This window comes from Silene latifolia, chromosome Y (assembly GCF_048544455.1).
Source record: "Silene latifolia isolate original U9 population chromosome Y, ASM4854445v1, whole genome shotgun sequence".
In the NCBI taxonomy this organism is placed as follows: Eukaryota; Viridiplantae; Streptophyta; class Magnoliopsida; order Caryophyllales; family Caryophyllaceae; genus Silene; species Silene latifolia.
In genome coordinates, this window is record NC_133538.1 from 101,503,628 (window position 1) to 101,526,661 (window position 23,034).

The following is a 23,034-nucleotide window of genomic DNA, read 5'->3' on the forward strand; positions in this document are numbered from 1 at the left end:
GTGTTGTGTCGTGTTGCCTATGAGATATTAGGTAAAGATTTTATTGTATAATAACATCTTTACATATCTTATATCTTAGTTAATATATTTGTTTGTGGTAAAAGATATTCTTGTTTTAGGAAATCTTATCATAATCTTAGAATTTATAGTAAAGATAATATTTGGAAAGATTATATTCTATCTTTTAGAATATTCTTTATTATCTTTTATGGCTTTTAGGTAAGAGATAATAAGAAGATATAATTGGTAATTATATCTTATTATTTCGGCTATTAGGGTTCTTGTAGAAACCGTGTAGCCTTCCTCCTCTTTGCCTATAAATACTTTGCTATTTACAACATCTAAAAGAGAGACCTTAAGCATAAAAATTGTTTTCATATTTTAAAGAGCAAACCGTGTGTTTTTAACGAAAACCGATTTGCATATTTTGAAAGGTCGTGTATTACAAAACTCACATACTTGTTCTTTATTTATCGTTATAAGATAATAGTGCTTAGTTGATTTCTTAACTTGTTCATTAACGTGAACCTTTGTTAGAATCATTAGTGCTTTCTTATTAGCGTAAGTTAGTCACTCGAGTATTTAACGGTACTCATTGAGTTACTGACTAGAGTTAGTTGTACGAGTTGGGTTAGTAAATTTGTAATCCGTAGAAAGGTACTAAATTTATTAATCGAGAATAGTGGACATAGGTTTCGACTTGTGAAACTGAACCACTTCAAAAATCCGCGTGTCTCTTCTTGTTTCGTTCTTTCGTTTACTTTGCTTACAATCATTAGTTGATTAGTTAAAGTTTAATCAATAAACTTTAAATAATCAATTACATACGCACAATCGAAAAAGCTTTCAAAAGTTTTAAATCCTCAATTCACCCCCTCTTGAGTATTTTGGATCAATAGACTCTTCAATTGGTATCAGAGTCTCGTGCTCTTGATTGCCTAACCGCAAAGAGGCTGATCTATCTTGTTTTTCATTTATCTTATTGTTTTATATTCCGCTGCCTATCACGTGATAAATGGATTCCAAATATCTCAAGTGTCCCGTCTTTGATGGGAAGAATTATGGATTATGGAAAAACATGATGACTCACTATGTGAAAGGACACGATTGGGAGTGCTGGAGGATCATTCAAAACGGACCACACAAAATTCTTGTGGCATCCGAGGAAGGCACTACCTATGAAAAGAAAGAAGAGGACTATGTCGAGGCCGACTACAAGAAGGCCGAAAAGAACTCCAAAGCAATAAGTCTTCTGCAAAAACGGAATGACTTCTCTGCGAGTTTGATCGGTTTTCCTCATGCTCTACGGCCAAGGAGATATGGGATGGACTCGAATTAGCTTATGAAGGTACTTCCATTGTTAGGAAGCATCGAATTGATTTGCTTATGCAAAAATATGAGCTATTCATCATGGAGCCTAATGAGTCTCTAGATAGTATGTCCGCAAGGTTCTCAAGTATAATAAATGAATTAAAAAACCTAGGTAGGAAATTTTGTACCGAGGACATTGCTAGAAAGGTTCTTAGGAGCCTTACTAAGAAGTGGCGTGCTAAGGTCACTGCAATGGAGGAATCACGAGATCTTGAAACCCTATCCTATCAAGAACTCATTGGTGCTCTCATGTCCCATGAAATTACTCTTAACAAAGACGACGCTGAACCAAGTCGCAATAAGAGTATGGCTTTAAAGAGCGAAGAAGTGGACTCTGACCTAGATGATGAAACTGTCTTGTTTGCACGACGTTTTAAAAATAAAATTTTTCGAAATAAACAAACAAAATCATCCTATAACAACAGTAACAACAAGTCATTCAACAAAAAGGTTAATGACTCAAAGTCGTCCTTCGCAAATAGAGGTTGCTTCAAGTATGGAGAATCTGGTCACATGATCAAAGATTGTCCAACATGGGAGAAGATTAAGGATAAGACAAAACGTGAGAAGACAAAGAGAGAATTCAAGCAAGTTATGATGGCTTCGTGTTGGGCGGAGACCTTGACTCAGAAGATGACGAGGAATCTAAAGACGACGAAGTAGCAAACCTTTGTCTTAGCAGTGTTAGTCTTGACCTAATCTCCGACAGTGACGATGAAAGCACAAATTCTCACTCAAACTATTGCTTTCTTGGAGAATCAGACGAAGACGACGATGAAGAGGTAAGTTATCTTGAGCTTAAGAAACGTGTTAGGAAATTGTCTAAAAGTGCTTTAATTGAATTCTTTGAACAATCTCTTGATAAGTGTCACGAACAGGATTTGGAATTAAAAGATCTAAAGGAACAGATTCTTGAAATTGCAGAAGAGAATCATACTCTCAAGGCTAAAGCTAAGAAGTTGAAATCTAAAGTTATAGCTGAGAAAGCTACAACATCAGATTCTACAATGGCTGAAAAGAAGGAATTAGAATCCAAGGTTATAGCTAATGAAGCTATAACTTCCGATCTAAAGCTTAACATCAAGCACCTTCAAGCCAAAGTTATAGCTAATGAAGCTATAACTTTAGAACTTAGAAAAGTCAAAGAACTTTTGGAAACTAAGGTCACATCTAATGAAGAAGTGATCCTAGACCAAAAGAAAGAGATAGATTCTCTTTCGAAGCAATTTAAAGAATCTAAGACCGATATGATCAACGTTAAGAAACAACACACTGATGTCGTGTTCATTCTTAATAAACGATTCCAAGACTTTCATGATAACTTCAAAAAGGACAATGATATAGATCATACGAAATGTCAAGAGGAAATTAAAACCCTAAAAGACCTACTTCTACACGCTAGAAAGGTCCATGACAAGTGGGAAGGTAGTACAAAAGTCCTAAACTTCCTAACCGAACAATCTGACAATAATATGAAGATGGGGTTAGGACATGAGTGCTACACCAGAGATCACTCTAAATGCAAATCAACACCTTCGGATTTTGATTTTAGAAAAAGGAAGTATCTTGATCTTCCCGAGTACTTGATTTGCAATTACTGTGGTCATACGGGTCATATCCAAATCAATTGTGTAAAAAAGGCTCAAGACTTACGAAAGAATGCCGAACATGCTAAAACTGTTGACACAGTTGTCGAGGATAAGGAAACCCCCACTAACGAACCTAACGAAGAAAGAAATAATAAATTTCGTTGGTTCTATGACATGGCCTTTGACTACTCTAATAAACCTAGCACCTCACAAAGCCCTTGTAGATCTCAACCCAGTAAACCTATTCGCAAGACAACTAGTCCAGATAGACCTAAAGAAATTCCGAGACCTAGAGAAGTTCCGAGACCTAGAGAAGTTCCGAGACCTAGAGAAAACCCTAACCCTAGAACTTCTCCCAAGCCAAACAAACCTAAGGTTAGAAAAACGGTCATTAGACGTGTTTGGGTTCGAAAGGACTTAGTATTTAGAGTAACTAATCATAAGGGACCCAACTTAGCTTGGGTACCTAAAAATCGTATCTAATCCTTTTCTGCGGTAGAAGTGAAAGAAAACAATCAATGGTATCTTGACAGTGGATGTTCAAGACACATGACCGGAGATAAGAATCTATTTCTTTCACTCAAGCCTTTCAACGGAGGAAAAGTGACGTTCGGGGACAATAAAAAGGGAAAAGTAATTGGCGTTGGCAAAATCGGAATCTCTAAGTCTCACGCAATAAGTGACGTTTATCTCGTAGATGGTCTAAAACACAACTTGCTAAGCATATCTCAACTATGTGACAAAGGTAACAAAGTAGTTTTTCATACTGATAGTTGTCGCATTATTATTGAAGGAACTAGCAACGTTATTCTTGAAGGCCACCGAAAAAGGAATGTTTATATGGTAGATTTAAATCTTTGTGCCTACTAACTCTTTTTCATGTATGAAAGTTACACTTGATGATCCTTGTTTATGGCATAAACGATTCGGTCACATTAGATCGCTAACCTTGAATAAACTCAAGAAGTGGGACTTGGTTGAAGGGTTGCCTAAGATCAAGTTCGACCAAGAAAAGATGTGTGACACATGTGCTAGGTGTAAACAAGTAAGATCATCGTTCAAACCTAAAAGAGTAGTGAGCACAAATGAAGCCTTGGAACTAGTACACATGGATTTATGTGGACCTATGAAGGTACGGAGTAGAGGAGGATCAAGGTACGTCTTTGTTCTTGTAGATGACTACTCAAGGTATGTATGGACTATCTTTCTTCATTCAAAAGACGAAACTTTTGATGAATTTGATTGTCTTATGAAACGTGTTCAAAATAAATATAAGACTAATCTAGTATCTATTCGTACGGATCATGGCACCGAATTTGATAATCAAACCTTTATAGAATATTGTAGAGTTAATGGTGTAGGGCATAAATTTTCTGCACCAAGAACTCCGCAACAAAACGGTGTCGTTGAACGTATGAATAGAACCTTAGAAGATATGACACGTACAATGCTCTTGTGTAGTGGCTTACCTCGTAACTTTTGGGCTGAAGCCATTAGTACTTCTTGCTACATCCATAATCGTGCTATGATCCGACCTATCCTTAAGAAAACCCCCTATGAACTCCTTAGAGGTCGAAAACCTAATATCTCCCATCTTCGTTGTTTTGGGAGTAAATGTTTTGTACATAATAACGGTAAAAACCGTTTGAGTAAATTCGACTCTAGGAGTGATGAAGCGATTTTTATAGGATACTCAGATCATAGCAAGGCTTACAAAGTATTCAATAAGAGAACTCTCTGTATTGAATAAAGTGTCCACGTTATCTTTGATGAAGATAACATGTTCGATAAGCCTTTACAGGATGAGGAAGAAGACTTGGATGAACCCGACTTTCGTCTTTCAAGAGACGATCCCCCGGATTTGGAATTAGAGGATAATGAAATTGAGGGAATAAACGATGAACTCGATCGTTCCTCAAAAGACAAAAAGGAGAAGGACAAAGTTATAGTTGATGATACTATAACATCGACTCAAAATAAGAACTCCCAAACCAATGTTATAGATGATGTTACTGTAACATTGAATCCAAATCAAAGTGGAGAGCCCGAGGTTATAATCGGCTCAAATACAACACCCGGATTGGATTCAGGGGGAACTTCATCTAATTCCGAGCCAAATGAAGTCGGGTCAAGCTCAAATAACGAGGAAGAACCAAGTACTTCGACAAAGTGGAAATACAAGAACTCACACCCCATGGACAATATTCTTGGGAATATTAAGAAGGGTGTTCAAACAAGACGTTCCTTAAACAACTTCTGTTCCTTCTACTCTTTCCTATCCATGATCGAACCAAAGAACATCAATGAAGCTCTAGCTGAATCAGATTGGATTATAGCTATGCAAGAAGAGCTTCAACAGTTCGAAAGAAACAAGGTTTGGCATTTAGTTCCTAGACCAAAAGATCGGACAGTCATTGGAACTCGGTGGGTCTTCAGGAACAAATTAGATGATGCCGGAGTCATTGTCAGAAACAAAGCAAGATTGATGGTCCAAGGATATAATCAACAAGAAGGAATAGATTATGACGAGACTTTCACACCTGTTGCACGTCTTGAAGCTATTAGACTTCTGATTGCATTCGCCGCACACAAAGGAATGAAGCTCTTCCAGATGGATGTCAAGACGACATTCTTGAACGGTTATCTACAAGAAGAAGTCTTCGTTGAACAACTCCCTGGTTTTAAGAATATCAAATTTCAGAATCACGTGTTCAAACTGGATAAAGCCCTATACGGATTGAAGCAAGCACCTAGGGCTTGGTACGACAGATTATCTAAGTTTCTACTTGACAGTGGATTCAGTAGAGGATCCGTCGACAAAACCCTATTTCTAAAAACTGAGGGTTCTGACCTTTTGGTTGTCCAAATATACGTCGATGATATCATTTTTGGATCGACCAACCGAAGCCTATGCAAATACTTTTCTGAGTTGATGACTTCCGAATTCGAGATGAGTATGATGGGAGAATTAAAATTCTTCCTAGGTCTGCAGATACAACAAACAGATGAAGGCATTAAGATCCATCAACAGAAATACATCAAAGAGTTGATTCGGAAATTCGGGATGGAAAATTCACACGCTATGCCTACTCCAATGGTGGTCGAACAAGAAATTGACATTGGATGAAAACGGTAAATCAGTTGATGAAACTACTTACCGTGGGATGATTGGGTCACTGTTATATTTGACCGCAAGTAGACCTGATATTATGTTTAGCGTATGCGTTTGTGCGAGATATCAATCGTCTCCCAAAGAATCGCATATGACGGCCGTAAAACGAATCTTACGTTATCTGATTGGAACGGCTAATTTATATCTATGGTATCCTATGGAATGCAATTTTGACCTAGTCGGTTATTCAGATGCCGACTACGCAGGATGTTCTCTAGACAGGAAAAGTACGTCGGGTGTCGCCACCTTTATCGGACCGTGTATCATCACGTGGGGTTCGAAGAAACAAAATTCGGTTGCTCTCTCAACTGCCGAAGCCGAATATATTGCCGCAGGACTGGTATGTACTCAACTTTTATGGCTTAAGCAACAATTACGTGATTATGGTGTTGACGTAGGATGTATTCCTATTCTATGTGATAATACTAGTGCGATAATAATCTCTAAAAATCCCGCACAACATTCACGTACCAAACATATTGAAATTAGACACCATTTTATTAGAGACCATGTTAAGAAGGGGAATATAAAACTTGAATTTTGTAGTACTGAAAAACAATGGGCAGACATTTTGACAAAATCATTAGCTAGAGAACGATTTGAGACTTTACGTTTGGAAATTGGTTTAATCAGTGGTACCTAAGCTTCTATATTTGTTCAATCTTTTTATGACTGACTAGTTAAGTTAAGATTGTATGATCAGATCCGTATATTGCGTTGCATGAGTAATTTCGTTTATAGAAATATTTTCTTCATAAGATTCTATTTGCTATTTAGAATTTAATTGATATACAAACTTATTTTTATCACAATAAATAAACACACCATATTTTTTTTTATCTTTCCAAATTAATTAAAAAAAAAAAAATCTCACAAACAAGCTCACAATACACGGCTCATATCTTTCCTATATCAAATCAACTTCCTAATTCATGTCATATCATCATAAATTTCCATACTTATCACTTTCCTATTCCTAATTAATAACACTTACCATATTACACCTACACTTGTTAACCCTAATACCTAGACCTATATCTACCCTTGCTTGACCGTCCACCCATACCCACTTGCTCACTTTTCTTCTTCCAAATATTTACCATCATTGCATATCCTCTCCTTTACTCCAACAATCACCATCATCTACTTTTTCAAACAATCTCCATCATCATGAACACATCCCATGCAAAAAAATACCCGATCCTCAACCCGTCACCACCAAAACCGCCCCTTTCCTCACCAAACATCACCTCTACCACCACATACTCCTCATTCCATGAATTGTCCTTCACCACAACCAAACCAAAACTCGCCCCTGTTTCGTAGTCGGGACGAATCGGTCTCCGAGGGCAAAAGACGCCGTCTTTTCAAGGGTAAAAATAAAGTTGTTGTTGATAATGGTGAAGCGATTATAGAGGAACCCGAGGTGATAGTTCGGAATGGTGTGGCTCGTACTACGCCGGGATGCTTGAAAGCCGCAACAAAAGAAGGGTTAAATCGTGTTCGGCTTACTCATGATGAAAGCATCTTGGTTAATCGAGTTTTAAGGTATTCTATTCATGGTGGTCGGTTTTATCCGAAATCTTGGTTGGTTAGTGTACCCGCTCTTGCTTTCTTTATTAATTTTCTTGATTTTCAAGGGTGGAGTCACATAAGTCAGTTTTCGGGTCCTATATACCCGGTTGAGGTGGTACAGTTCTTTGCTAGTGTGTCAATTAAGAAAGGAGTGTTGCATGCAGTTGTTAATGGTGTCGATGTTACCGTCTCTGTTTCGGATTTTTGCTCTGCTTTTTCGGTTCCTAATGAAGGGATTGAATTAAATCCGAGTCTTGAATGGTCTAATGTTAGAAGTGAAAAGGAGTTGTTAGTAAAGCAGTATTTTGAGGAGATGACGGAGGGTGTCAATATCGTGGTTCGACCTCTCTCGGCTAAGATCAAATTCCTCTTAAATTTTTTGTGGAACACAATAGTGCCGAGGAGGGGAGGCCGTGATAAGGTGTCGAGTTATGAAGCAATTATGGTTTATTCTTGGTTGGAGGGACAGAAGGTGAATTTGGGTAGTGTTGTTTTGCACCGTATTCTTCAAACTGGTCTTACGGTGACCAAGGACAAGTTGAGCACCACAATCGATTTGCCTTATGGTATGTGGATATCTCGTCTGTTGGAAATTAAGGGAGTGATAGGGACTGACAGTTACGGTGTTAGTGCTCGGGATAGTATGTGTGATAAGTTGATCAAGCTAATGGGTCTTGTCGTTGATGGACCCGAGTTGCTTCTGGCAAAGGATGTTGAGAAAGCCCCGGTGGATTCGGGTTTAGGAGCTATTGAGTCAAAATTGGAGGGATTTATGAGTGGTTTAATGGAGAAATTCGAGGAGCATTCGACTAGTTTGGCTACGACATTGTCACGGGTTGGACCATCTCGGCCTTTAGACTCGGGTTTGGATGCTAGTCGGGTGTACTCGTGGATGGAGGATGTGGACAAGCGATTAGTGGGTTTTGAGAGGGAGCTGAAGGCTATTCGTGGGGAAGTGTTCCCACACGGTGATCGTCTCACCTTCCTTATGAGTCAGGGTGGTGCTTTGGTGATGCACGGGAAAGCGATGGCCGGTGATCAAGCTCTCACGTTGGAAGCTCCAAAGGCTCTTTCTTTGAAGGTGCTTAATTTTGAGAGGAGCATTGGTACTCTTTCACAGTTGGTTAGGAGCTCATTCGACCGTCTGGATGCTTTGGAGCACCGTACTAGACCCGACTACGTGAACCCGTATAAGACCCGCAACATTTGACCTCCTCTCGTCCTACCCTCATTAACCCTTACCTTGCTTAGCTTTTCTTTTATTTTTATCTAGTGGTGTGTTAATCAAACTCTTATTCGGCCCATTTTGGCATTACACTTGTGGTTATGGCCCAAGTGTTCTATTAGACATGTGATCATTCGGCCCACTTTGGCTTTAGACATGTTTAATTCTTAGTTTGTATGTTACTTATCTTTTGGATGCTTCTAGTCTTTCATGTTATTTTATTTCTTATGGCGTTTTTATCTCTTGTCTCGTTTTATGTTATTCTAGTCATTTTTGATTTGTTCTTAACTTTTCGATGATGTCAAGAGGGGGAAAGAACGTCTATAGTAAGCATCTACCTAATCTTGCTCCTTGTCAAGACCAATTGTCTCTTAAAGTCCTTAAAGCTTTGGTATTGAATATAATTGTTTGATCTTGCGTTAATCTTTATTATCAAGATAACGGTATCATATTAAGGGGGAACTTTTTCATTAGTCACAATTTTAGGAGACTTGCCATCATCAAAAAGGGGGAATTTGTTGGACCATATAGCTTATATGTTTATGTTTTGATGATGTCAAGGTGCTTTACATATTATATACTTGTTGCGTTTAATCGTTTGTTAAGTGTTTTAGCATTAACGTATTGCGAGCAACAAAGAGGATTGTGACGATTACATGAGAAGTTCAAGTCCTTGTTCAAGATCACACAATTCAAAGATTCATTCAAGTATTATGTGAAGACGAAGTTCGTCTAGAAGATTAATCAAGCTTGGATGATGATGTAGCCTATACTCGAAGATCTCCTTGAAGATTAGAATAGTATAGGTGATTATCTCTTAATGGTACTCAAAAGGATAAGTTTCTTTATTAGTAAAGTTATAGCTTTGCAGCTATAACATTACTAGTAAAAGAGCTCAATGTTATAGCTCTTCTACTATAACATTGAAATGCTGAGTTTTTATACACGACTTTTAAATGGTTCGAAAATTGTTTTGCAATTTCTTAAAGTTTATTTTATATGTTTTAATGAAAGTATTTATTTTATAAAGCCCGGTTTAGTGAGGAGTCCGGTTATATTGTTAGCGTTAATTGATGGTTATTGGATCGACTTATGAGTTGGACTTTACTATCAATTAGGGTTTCCATATAGCATCTCTTAAAAACCTAAATTCTAATTATATACTAAGATTAGGGTTTGCATGGTTCACGAGCCTATGAGCCGTGTTGTGCCGTGTTGCCTATGAGATATTAGGTAAAGATTTTATTGTATAATAACATCTTTACATATCTTATATCTTAGTTAATATATTTGTTTGTGGTAAAAGATATTCTTGTTTTAGGAAATCTTATCATAATCTTAGAATTTATAGTAAAGATAATATTTGGAAAGATTATATTCTATCTTTTAGAATATTCTTTATTATCTTTTATGGCTTTTAGGTAAGAGATAATAAGAAGATATAATTGGTAATTATATCTTATTATTTCGGCTATTAGGGTTCTTGTAGAAACCGTGTAGCCTTCCTCCTCTTTGCCTATAAATACTTTGCTATTTACAACATCTAAAAGAGAGACCTTAAGCATAAAAATTGTTTTCATATTTTAAAGAGCAAACCGTGTGTTTTTAACGAAAACCGATTTGCATATTTTGAAAGGTCGTGTATTACAAAACTCACATACTTGTTCTTTATTTATCGTTATAAGATAATAGTGCTTAGTTGATTTCTTAACTTGTTCATTAACGTGAACCTTTGTTAGAATCATTAGTGCTTTCTTATTAGCGTAAGTTAGTCACTCGAGTATTTAACGGTACTCATTGAGTTACAGCTAGAGTTAGTTGTACGAGTTGGGTTAGTAAATTTGTAATCCGTAGAAAGGTACTAAATTTATTAATCGAGAATAGTGGACGTAGGTTTCGACTTGTGAAACTGAACCACTTCAAAAATCCGCGTGTCTCTTCTTGTTTCGTTCTTTCGTTTACTTTGCTTACAATCATTAGTTAATTAGTTAAAGTTTAATCAATAAACTTTAAATAATCAATTACATACGCACAATCGAAAAAGCTTTTAAAATTTTTAAATCCTCAATTCACCCCCCCTCTTGAGTATTTTGGATCAATAGACTCTTCAGGTTGGTCGATCGAGTAGTATTGTACTCGATCAAGAAGAGCTAGAATTAGGAGTTACTCGATCGAGTAACAATTTTGGTCGATCGAGTAGATATTTTGGAGAAGTACTCGATCGAGTTGTTTCAGATTACTCGATCGAGTGGTTTTGGCTGTCATGGGCTTTAATTAGTCCGTGAACGTGTTTTAGCTTATGGACTTAGTAATTTTTCTATATAAACGCATAATAACTAGGTCATTAGGATTAAGTTTATCCTACTTTTCATCTTTCACAGTAAAGACTGCGTTGCTTTCTCTCTTTCACTGTAACTTTGTTTTCGGGGTTATTTAGCTCGGATTTGTTTATTCTTTATGCCGGATTCTTGCGATTGTAATCTCTTTCTCCCTTTTTAATATTAATCTTTCATTTATTCATCTTAATTACTTGTTTTGCTCTTCCTTAATTTCTGCCCTAATCTTTGTTTATGCATTTTAATTACTATTTCATCATGCTTTATATTAGTTATCTTAATATTGTTATTATTGACAACATTAGCGATATGAGTAGCTAAATCATTTCATGTTGGGATTAGGGGATCTGCGGTAGAAATGTGACGATGTAGTAAATAGGTTAGATGAATTAATTGTGAGACTCCGTCCCCTTAGCAATATAACTGTATTTACCGACTTAGTTGAGTGCACGCTTCTGAGTCACCTTTTTAATCTGGTTAAATTTAATCTTGGATCGGAAGATTAGACTAAATAGGCCTGCTATGAACAGTAGACTACCCTGACAAGTACGGAAGTTAAGTTAGTGGTAATTTAGGATACAAAGTGGACCGGAAGGACCTTTCCATATCCGTCTCGCAGTAATTTATCTAAGTTGTTTACAGTTGAGTCACTGGACTACCGTAGTGAACCGAAATCCTGACATGTCCCCTCTCTATTGATAGTTTAATCTCATCTTCTGCCTTTATTGCTCTTTCCTTGCTTATCTTCCTTTTACACCTTTAGTTTAGAAAACCAATTACAACCCCCTCCCCCCCCCCCCTCCATTTGTGACCAAATAGACGGACCTTTACAGATATCTTGCCTTCCTGAGGAGATCGACCTGACTTCCATAGCTATACAGTTAGTTTAGTTAGTTATTTTTTATAGGTATACGACAGCCCTGTCAAATTTTGGCGCCGTTGCCGAGGAGGCAATTGCTCTATCTGTCTTTGTTTCGTTTATTTTATCCATCTCAGGGAATTTTTATTCCTTGAGGCAGTTCTTATTCATTTTCTTTCAGTGTTGTGTATGCCCAGGTCACAGAGGTTGGAGTTAGTTCCAGCTGATTCTAAACCAGAGAGACTGTTCAGGCATAAACTCCGTCTGCAAAGAGAATCACGAAAGGAAGCCTTGAGTTCTTCTAAACTTGAACTTCAGCATTTCCTATTTACAAAGAATCCATCTTTTGAAGAAGACATTTTCAGTTCTAGAAACCAACCAGTAAAGATACCGAATATTGCTAGTCATTCGGAGCCTAAAGCATTATCTATTCCTAAAGGTTTCAATCTCCAGACTGAGGATGGGAATACATTTGACATCCGTCCGTCCTATATCAATCTGGTGGAGAGAAATCTCTTTAGAGGTGTGGCAGGTGAAGACCCGAGGAAGCATATGGAGGTCTGTACGGACTATTGTTCTACTATCCCCGCCACAAAGGGGGTAACTCAAGACAAGATTAAGGAGGTTCTGTTTCCTTTTTCTTTGATCGACTCGGCCAGGAGTGGCTGATCGATTTGGACCGTACGGCCGGGGGTCCTGATCGAGACCCTTGCTCTTGCTTTTTATAAGAGAGATTTCCCTCTGCAGCGCACTAATCAGCTGAGGGCCAAGATTACCAGTTTCAAACAGGCACCGGATGAAACTTTCTATGAAGCTTGTTGCCGTTTCAAGAGGTTGGTGAGGTCTCTTCCTCACCATGGTTTTGATCCGTGGTTGTTGTCCAATCAGTTCTACAATGGGCTATACGATGATCACAGAGCCATACTTGATGCATCATCCAACGGAAGATTCCAAAATAACACTGACAATGATAAGGGATGGGCCCAAGTGTGATAACCCACAAGCTAAGTGTGGATCCAAGCTATAAACCTGTGCAGCAGAAAAGAAGAAAATTTGCTTCTGAAAGAAACCAGGTCATAAATCAAGAAGTAGATAACCTGCTTGCTGCAGGAAAGATTCGTGAAGTAAAGTACCCGGAGTGGTTATCTAATGTGGTAGTGGTTCCAAAGAAGAATGGCAAGTGGAGGGTCTGCGTCGATTTCACGGATTTAAACAAAGCTATCCATTCCTTCTACCACACATAGACGCCATGGTGGATGCTACTGCAGGCCACGAGATGTTGACATTTTTGGATGCCTGGAGCGGATATAACCAGATAAAGATACACCCCAGTGACCAGGAAAAGACAGCATTCAGATCCGAGAGAGGTATCTATTGTTATAATGTCATGCCTTTTGGACTGAAAAATGCAGGATCTACCTATCAGAGGCTGGTAAACATGATGTTTAAAGAGAAAATAGGCCAAACTATGGAGGTATACATAGACGATATGGTCGTTAAATCGAAGCAGGCTTCACAGCACCACCAGCACCTGGCAGAAACTTTCAATACCCTAAGGAAATACCAAATGAAGTTGAATCCTATAAAGTGTACCTTTGGAGTATCCAGTGGAAAGTTTCAGGGGTATATGGTAACCCAGAGGGGGATAGAGGCCAGCACCGAGCAAATAAAAACAATTCTGCAGCTGGAATCACCGCAGAAACCAAAAGACGTCCAGCGCCTGACGGGAAGAGTGGCAGCCTTAAACAGATTCATATCCAGATCCTCGGACAGATGCAGGCTATTCTATGATATACTCAGAAAAAGCCAAAGATTTGAGTGGACGGATGATCACGAAAAAGCATTTCAGGAGCTGAAGCGTTATCTCAGCACCCCACCTCTCCTGTCGAAACCAGAGCCAGGAGAACCACTGTTCCTGTATCTATCGGTCACAGAAGCAGCAGTCAGTGCAGTGCTAGTACGAGAGTAGGAAGGATCACAGCATCCAGTGTACTACATCAGTAAGTCTCTACTTCAGGCAGAGACCAGGTACACGTCACTAGAAAAACTTGTCCTTGCACTAGTTACTGCATCCTATAAATTGCGTCCCTACTTCGAGTCTCATACAATTTCTGTGATAACTAATTACCCTCTTAAAACTATCATGAGAAAACCAGAATTGTCAGGAAGAATGGCTAAATGGTCCGTGCATTTGAGCGGGTACGATTTGAAGTTTGAACCCGTCGGCCATAAAGTCCCGTGCTCGCGCGGACTTTGTGTCCGACTTGCATCAAAGACTCCGGACCCGGCCGAACAGGACATCCTGAATCTGGAAGAAGACAAAGGAGAGCAAGTATGGGAGCTACATGTGGACGGAGCCTCCAACGCCAAAGGAGCAGGAGTAGGACTGGTCCTCAAATCACCCTAGGGAGACCTCATAGTCCAGGCCGTACGATGTGAATTCAAAGCCACAAACAACGAAGCGAGAATATGAGGCACTAATCCTGGTCCGTCTGAAGGGCTCGGATCGAAAATCGACACCTTCAGTCTGCAGGTGATTCTAAGCTTATAGTTAACCATGTTAATGACTGCTATGAGGCCAGGGATCCCAGGATGATGGCATATCTAGACGTAGCAAAGGAGCTGAAAATCAAATTTGTCACATTCAACATCAAGCAAATCCCCAGGGAGCGAGAATCGAAGGCGACGACTAGCCACCCCCTGGGGCAACCTTCAAGACAGAACTATCTCCACGATACCAATTGTCCACGTCTTTGGAGCCAACAACATTAAAATCTCGGCGAAGCGAGAAAAGGTGTGCGGCACCAGCGGTGAAGAAAATACTCCAGATCGGAGGAAACCCTACCTAGACCGGTTTGCGAATGACGTCCTACCAAAGGATAAAAAGGAGGTAAGGAGCTTTAAAATGAGAGCATCCAGATTCATACTAATTGATGATGTTCTTTTCAGGAAATCCCTCGCTGGACCCTACCTCGGATGCCTGGATCGGGAAGAGTCTCGGTCGCTTTTACATGCTCTCCACGGTGGAGAATGTGGAAACCATGCGGGGGGGCGGGGCACATCCAACAAGGCACTGAGGCGGGGATACTTCTGGCCCACAATGCGCAAAGATGCCATGGAATTCGCAAAAAGATGCGACGCTTGTCGAGGCACGCTCACGTTAGCCACCGGCCAGTGAGCCTCGCGCACCAGGTTATCTCACCATGGCCTTTCATGAAGTGGGGGATGGATATCGTGGGACCACTACCCAGAGCACCAGGAAACAAAGTCTATATGCTCGCCATGACGGACTACTTCTCCAAATGGATAGAAGCAGAATCATTCTCCCAGGTTACAGAAACCCAGGTGATATCTTTCATTAAACGCAATATCATATGCAGGTTTGGCATTCCATCTGAGATTATATGTGATAATGGGTCCCAATTCATTGGAAATAAGACAGAAGCTTTTTGTGCTAGGTGGAATATCTCTGTAGATACCCGTATCCGTCGATATTGGAATTTATAGAGAACCCGACAAACACCCGATGATGATAGGACACATGTATTCTTTAGTTGTCATTGTCATTATTTGGAGCTCGTTTTACGAGGTAGAATGGGCGTCGTCGATGAAGTATTTTATTAATTTAAATGATATTTAAATTAATGTTTTTAGTGAATTCATTCTGTTAATTTAAATGATATTTAAATTAATGTTTTTAGTAAGTTCATTTTGTTATTTTAAATGATATTTAAAATTAATGTGTTTTTTAAGTGAATTCATTATTCATTTAATTTAAATGATATTTAAATTAAAGTTTTATTTTGAATTTATTTTCTTAAGTTTATTTTATTGAAAATAAAATAAATATTTGATTTGAAAAATCATTTTATGAGAATGTTTGATTTGAAAAGTCATTTATTTCAATTTATTAATTGATTTGAAAAATCGATTTGAAAAGCGAAGATAACTCGTTTTGAACACTTGTTTTTGAGCTCGTTTTTAGCTCGGTTTTTGAGCCCGTTTCCTTTGCGAATTGGCACGAATCTCGAGTACATTAACCCACCTAGACCAATAACCATCCACCCATGTTCGAACCCCCATACCATGGCCCAAATCCTCGTCCCAAACCCCTCACAAGCAGCCCACGCATAAACCGAGCCCCCTGTTTTTGCGAGCCAATTCTCGAGCCCAAACCCGCTCCAAACACTACCAAGACCCGTACCCATTAACCTTAACCCATACCCTAGTATCCTACCCATATTATCCTAGCTTAATCACCAAGAAAACCCCCCTCAAACCCTCACAAAAACCGATGGACAGCAGCCATACGGGATTGAGCCCGACTGCCTCCTCCTCTCTTTTAACCTATTTTAACTCCTTATAAATACCACCCCTTTACCATACATTCATTCCTCTAAGTTCTACATACATCCTACCATCACCCATAAGCTTTAAACCTCAGAAACAAACCCTAAACATCCTTCAAAAACCCTAAACAAAACCGACACACAAACTGAAACTATTTGTGTGTCCTCTTCGAAAACCCTTTCGTTCCTCCATCAAAACTCCATAAAAATTCGAGTTTCTTGTTCCTAATTAACCACATAACATCCATCTACACATTAGACAAAGATTTACGAGCCAAATTGCCCTTGAGAGTACACGAGATCCCTCGAAAAACAGAGTGAAATAACACTCTGTTTTCGCGGTTTACTCTTGTCTGTCCAGTTCTGTTTGTGCTCGTTTTTCGTGCCCAATAACCCAAAACGAGCAGGGGTTGCTTTAAGATCCTTGTTCTCCTCTCTTTCTAGTTTTCAAAACATCTTTCGAATCGAATTTTCGTCGTGAAACGAGGGAGATATCACTGTTTTAAAATCGCTGTCCAGAAACTTTCCAAAACCCGTGTTTGCTTTGTTCTTCGTCGACGACGGCCTCTCGAGATAAAATCTACCATCGATTACGACCCAAGACGGTGTCAACGATACATGTAGGTTGAGGGTGCATCAAATTCCCTTCTCTTTTCTCTTTTTATTTCGTTTTTTTATGCCTTTTTTATTGTCTTTTTTTGTTTGTTTTTTCGCTTGTTTATCGATTGTTTTAAATTAACTATGAAACTAGTTAGTCCGAGTATGAGTTAAAGTACCACTATGAACACCCGCGTTGACTTGAGATGGGAAAAGAAACCGCTACATCTGTCGGTCGTACACCCCCGTCTCATTTACATATCTTCGTGTTCAAAGTAGGGCATAAATAAAACAATTATCTAACCTTGTTCTTCGTTTTCGACCCCCTTTTGTTTCGGCCAAATCGACAGACCCTAGGACCCGTTGCATGTTAGTTTAACCTCTGGTTGTTAACCTATGGCGTATTTAGATGACTTTAATTTAATTTAATAACCTAATTAGACACGATAGGTGGCTTCGACGTAAGTTATAAAATCAATCGACGATTCTGTAAATAATTGAATGCATCTCTCTCTTTCACCTAATTTCTCGCTAGTATAAGAGTGCGTGATTAGCACCTTCTTATTGACACTCGATGAGTTAAATTAATTAGCGAATTTGACCTAATCAGACCCTTTAGGCCGTGTAGAATGCACCCTCAGGCGACAATCAATCAACACCGTTTTTTAACTCGTTTTCTAACTTGTTTCCTATCCCTTTTCGCAATCATTCGATCTAACCAATGAATCTAACTTAGGAACTAGGTTGGCCTCGTCTTGGCCGTGAGGGTGGCCGTTGGTTTGGGCCGTGAGGTGGCCGTTTTCTTTACCTTTCTCGTTTTGTTTTTATACCGTTTGTTTTCTCGTTATCTCATTGTTTGTAATTTATCGTTTGTTTATCGAGTTGTAACCTTTCAAGTTGGTTTTCTTTTATTGAGTCAAAACCTTTTCAAAAAACCTTAGTCTTGTTTGGTTAGACGGTTGTTCCCCAATGCTTGTAGGAGCGTAGTAAACCGCATGTTGTCTAAAGCAACATGGCCCGGTTTATGCTAATGCATGCTTTGGTGCGTAGCCTTATGTCTAATTCGATGAGATTAAGCGCGAGCATGCATTACGAGGAGTGACCCAAGGACCGTGGGTCATGTGAGCCGTGGGCCACCCTCATGTGCACGGTTTTCAAGGCCCAATGGCCGTGTGTTTTGTGTCGTGTTTTGAGTTGTATGTAGCAATTGTAATTAGATCGAGTTGTAATTTATTTATCGTTGTGTCGGCATGAAATGCCTGGTTTGTAATAGGTAGATCCCAACGGCTCCCCCATTCCCCCTTAAGCCTTGTTTGTTTGCTTTGAATGTTGCTAGATTAATCAACCCACATGCTAAATTACAACTTTGACAAAGTTAGTTTAGTTGCATCTAAAACGACATAGAAATTGTTGTCACATGATAGGGTTAAAACAACGTTTGCATTTCATATATCGTAGTAGCTATGACCTTGTTTGAAATCCATACTTGACTTAGTAGAGGCCGTTATTGACGGGCGGGGTTGGGTGTCCTTATGGGCTTCCCAACACGTACCCTCACCCCTTACTCAAGATCTATGGTTTGTGGATCCGTCTAAATACCATTGGATTACGAGAGTCATTCAAATCGAGTGATATAGGGTACAAGTCTTTATCTTTAATCACTCGTAGTCGATTGGCTTTATGCTTTTCGATGAAAGGTGTAAAGTTGACTTGAACGGTTCCAAGTTCCCAAAAAACTTGGTGGCGACTCTAATATGTCTTAATTCGATTCGAAAGAACCTCGAGTCGATTATGCCTGTGTGGATCCCGGGACGCAGCTTCCCGAGGGCCTTGTCCACGATTTGGCGACTCACTGGGAAAAAGAGGACTAGTTACACTTTGTTTCTAGGGTCTTTTCCTCCGAGGTGAAACTTGAAAAGAAAGTGTTGGAAAGTAAAACATTACTCATAGTGCTACGATTCATGCATAAACCCTTAAGGACTTGCCCGGGCCGTCCCAGCGTTTCTTCGTGATGCGTGGGGGGCGACGTCCCACTATGCTAGGAAGATGCACATTGCTCGCTTCCACTTCACCTCGCGTGGTTCTTGATGGTGGGGACGATCTTCTAGGTACTCTACCTTAAGACACCTTGCTCTATAAGACCGCAAAAGGATGGAGGGCATAGACCTTCTTGTAGAAGACTTGCCGAGACTTAGAGATGTCTAGGAGCATACATCCTTACAACATGAGAATGACAATGTGCAATTTGTTTTCCCGAGTCTTTTTCGAAATTTCCCATGTCCTTTTCAAAACCGAACTTTTGAACAACTCACTTTCAAAATAGCATGGTTTTAAAAAACGTGGAATGCTGCCCAAATAGGACTAGAATTTTCGGCCCAAAACAAGCTTTTATAGCCGGCATGCTGCCCATTTCAAATCTCATTTTTCAAATCGATCATTCGTTTTTCGAGATCAATACAAAATGCCTCTCGAACCTCAACCAAGCATGAAATGCGTCAAGTCGTGTCCAGGTCATGGCCGTGTTAGGCCGGGTGTGTTTCGTTCTAAGAGTCTAGAACACGACCTTGTTGGGTCACCCAAGCTCACCTCTTGGGCTTTGAGTCATGTTGGTCGACCTTTTGGTCTAGGATAGCCCACAAAAACGCCCAAGCTAGGCCATTTAGGGCGTTTCACCCGAACCTATGGGCTATGTTAGTCCAATCACGGGTTTGGCCACACCGAGTCCGGTTTATAACCGATTTATGACAGTCTGAGTCATGTCGTTTTGTCGAGTCTAAAATGAACCAAGGTCTAGATCCAACCGTGAGTCGAACCTCTGGTTAGTCAATCTCAAGTCGAGTCTTTGTTTGAGTCAAGTTGGGGTCGTGTCCTTAAGTGTGCAGGGGCTCTTACTTTAAATATTGACTCAGTACGGGGTTTTCTTGTAGAAAGGCCGCCAAAAACCCGACGTCAAGCAATGGAAGATGTCATTAACAAGCTTACGAGGCCGTGAACCTCATGATGACCCGAATGGATGCAATCGAATCTAAGCTGGGTGAAGATTCCCCTCCACCACTGACTGATCTGGAAAAACGGTTCAAGTTCATCGAGGACCGTTTGAAGCTCTCCCAGGGGAAGAACATTCACTATGAGAATGCTAGGGCCTATGCCCCAGTTCAGGACAAGTTGCCCACGAACATGGTACTCACTGACATCCCAAAGTTCAAGGGCACCGAAGATCCAGTCCACCATGTTAAGGCCTATAAAGGGTACTTGGCACTGAAGGGAGTACCTGCTGATATGCTCTCTGAAATTTTCGCCCAATCTCTGGGAGAACACCCAAAGGCTTGGTTCTACAATCTTGACCTTAAGAACTTCCCCACTTTCGAAGATATTACGGTGGAGTTCTGTAAGCACTATGCGGACAATGTTGAGATTCAAACCAACATAAGAACCTTGGAGGTTATGACACAAAAGGAGAAAGAGGGCTTTACTGAATTCCTCGCAAGATGGCGCGCTGAAAGCGTAAAACTAGCTAAGAAGCCCGACGAAGTTGAAATGGTAGATAAGTTCGTAAAGAATCTACGACCTGTTTACCGTAATGCTCTGAAATACCAGAATTTTGGCTCTTTCAAAGAATTGATAAGAATCGGGATAAAGGTAGAAGATGATGTCATAAGGGCAGAGGCTGAAAAGCCGAAAGGGTACCAAGGGGCCTCATCGTCTAAGGCCAAGGCCCCAGCAACGACCCATATTGATGAAGCCATCAATCTCTTAGAAGGGCAATCGAAGAAGTCGCAACGCCAAACACCTAGGGCATTCACCGATATCGGATGCACTTATACATACGCTCTCCAAAGGCTCATAGCCCAAGGAAAGCTGAAGCCTATTGGTCCAACTCCGGACCCTCCCGCTGATCAACAAGGTAAATGGTATAAACCGAATGCCCTCTTGCCTTTCATCAAGGGAAAGGCCATGATATCGAAAGGTGTTATCGATCAAACACGAAATTAAGACATGATTGAGAACGGAACGCTCCCAATCCCAGCCATAAAACCCAATAACATCACCAATCCATTTGGCGATCACGCCAACTTTGTTTCTGTCGAAGACAATGTCGATTATTCCCATCTTATCCGCCCATGTCACTTGAAAGGGGTGTTTATCGGAAAATATTTTTGGATTGCTCAATTCTTGCCAAACCCGAAGAATGAAATTCAAGTCGGGAGTCTTGCTCTAGAATGTACTCCTCTTATTAACGGTTAATAAAAGACAATTCGATTCACCAACCTTCATCGGCCGGCGTAGATCCTCAGAGGACTACCTCGGGATGGAGGCCGACCATCAAAGAGATCAAGGACAAGAGTCGAGCATCTAAGTGACAAAACTGAACAAGGGAAAGCTCAAGACCAGATTTGAAAAATTATGAGTCGGGATCTGTTTTCTTTTCTTAGTCGAGTCGAGTCTAGGACTTTCCTTTCTTGAAGTTGAGTCGTTTGTCCCGCGATGACCTAGGGTGTGTCCTAGGAATCGTTCTTTCGAGTCCATTAAGCTTTTTGCCATTCCAATAAAAGGTTGCGCTTTCGTTTCCCAATATGTCTTGTTTCCAATCCTCAATCATTCCGAAACATGATAAAACGCACAACACACTCAAAGGAATCCCCGGGGTAGAAATATGTCCTGTTTCAAAATGTAAGGTACACTAGGATCCCGTGTTTGATTCCTTTACCTATTCCATGTCCGGTGGTAGAAAACCTCCATCTGAACCAATGTTTGTGACAAGCTTTTAGATGATTCTATGACAAACCCGGACTAGCTCCCTGTTTCCCCTATCGATGATGGAAGGCAAGCCTTTTCCCCAACAAAATCATCCCATCTCGAAGAGAGAAGAAACCAACCCGTTCTAACAAGGAATTGTTAGTTCTTACCCAAATTAGTTGGCGAAGCCCAGTTTTCAAGGTGTATCCATTTATGACTGAGAGAATGAATAGAAGATCATTTTCAAAGAGAGAAAAAAAAAAGGTGAAAAAGAATGAAAAAATGAGAAGAAGAGAAAAATTGGAAAAATGAAAAAAAAAGAAAAAAAAGAAAAATGAAAAAAGATGAAAGAAAAAGAAAAAAAGAAAAAAAAGATGCTGAAGTTATTGCACAAGGTTTTTGGTTGAATGTCGAAGTTACAGAAGCCAGAAGTCGAGTCAAGTACCCATAGTTGAAGTTCAATGGGCGAAGCCCAAAAGCTTAAGTAGTAACCTCTTTACCCTCTAAGTCCTTCCCGAGACAAGATTCTGAGGGGATAGTCGAATTTTGAGAATCATTCCGCTTGTCTTTGTTACACCCACCTTTTTAGGGTCCGGACATGGAAATTTGAACCCACATCATTTTTCAACCCATTTGCACTCGTGGTTCATCAAACCCGAGACACCCATTCCAACCACATCAACAACCATAGCCCTTGGCCTTAGCACCACAAAACAAACCTTCGAATGATGGTTAACCATTCCAACTTGTTATTACCAAGCTCCACATCCCAAAAGATCCAAGCCTTTTACACCTAACCCCAAACACGGGATTTAACGGTACTTTACAGGCTAGAATGGGATATGACATGATACCTTAGGTGAAACCTTCGAGTGTATACACACAATTAAAATGCCACTTTAATGCACCTGGATCGAACTACGTCGGATTTGATTTCGCTCCACGCAAATACGTAGGCGATCCTTCGAATAAGGGATTCAATCCACTCATCAACCAAGTTGTCATCTTTTCGGTTTCTTACGGGTCTTAACCAAGTCCAAATGAAGCCACCTTTGTTTGGTCGGTCTTAGCACTCGATGTAGGCTAGGATGAGGATATAGGTTCAGATAAGTAGTGTCAAGTCTCGGAATGAGCTTTATCTAACGGTTTAGGCAAAGATCTTTGAGTCATATAGACGTGGGTTTGTGTTGGGAATAGAAAATATGAAAAACCCGCTGAAAAGAA

At 39.9% G+C, this 23,034-nt stretch overlaps 1 non-coding gene across 1 annotated transcript; it reads right to left on the reverse strand.

The window, feature by feature from the left end:
• Positions 1-12,884: 12,884 nt before the first annotated feature.
• LOC141636439 (small nucleolar RNA R71) lies at positions 12,885-12,990 on the reverse strand. Its single transcript, XR_012541050.1, has one exon. It is a non-coding gene; the product is annotated as a small nucleolar RNA R71 (small nucleolar RNA).
• Positions 12,991-23,034: the final 10,044 nt, after the last annotated feature.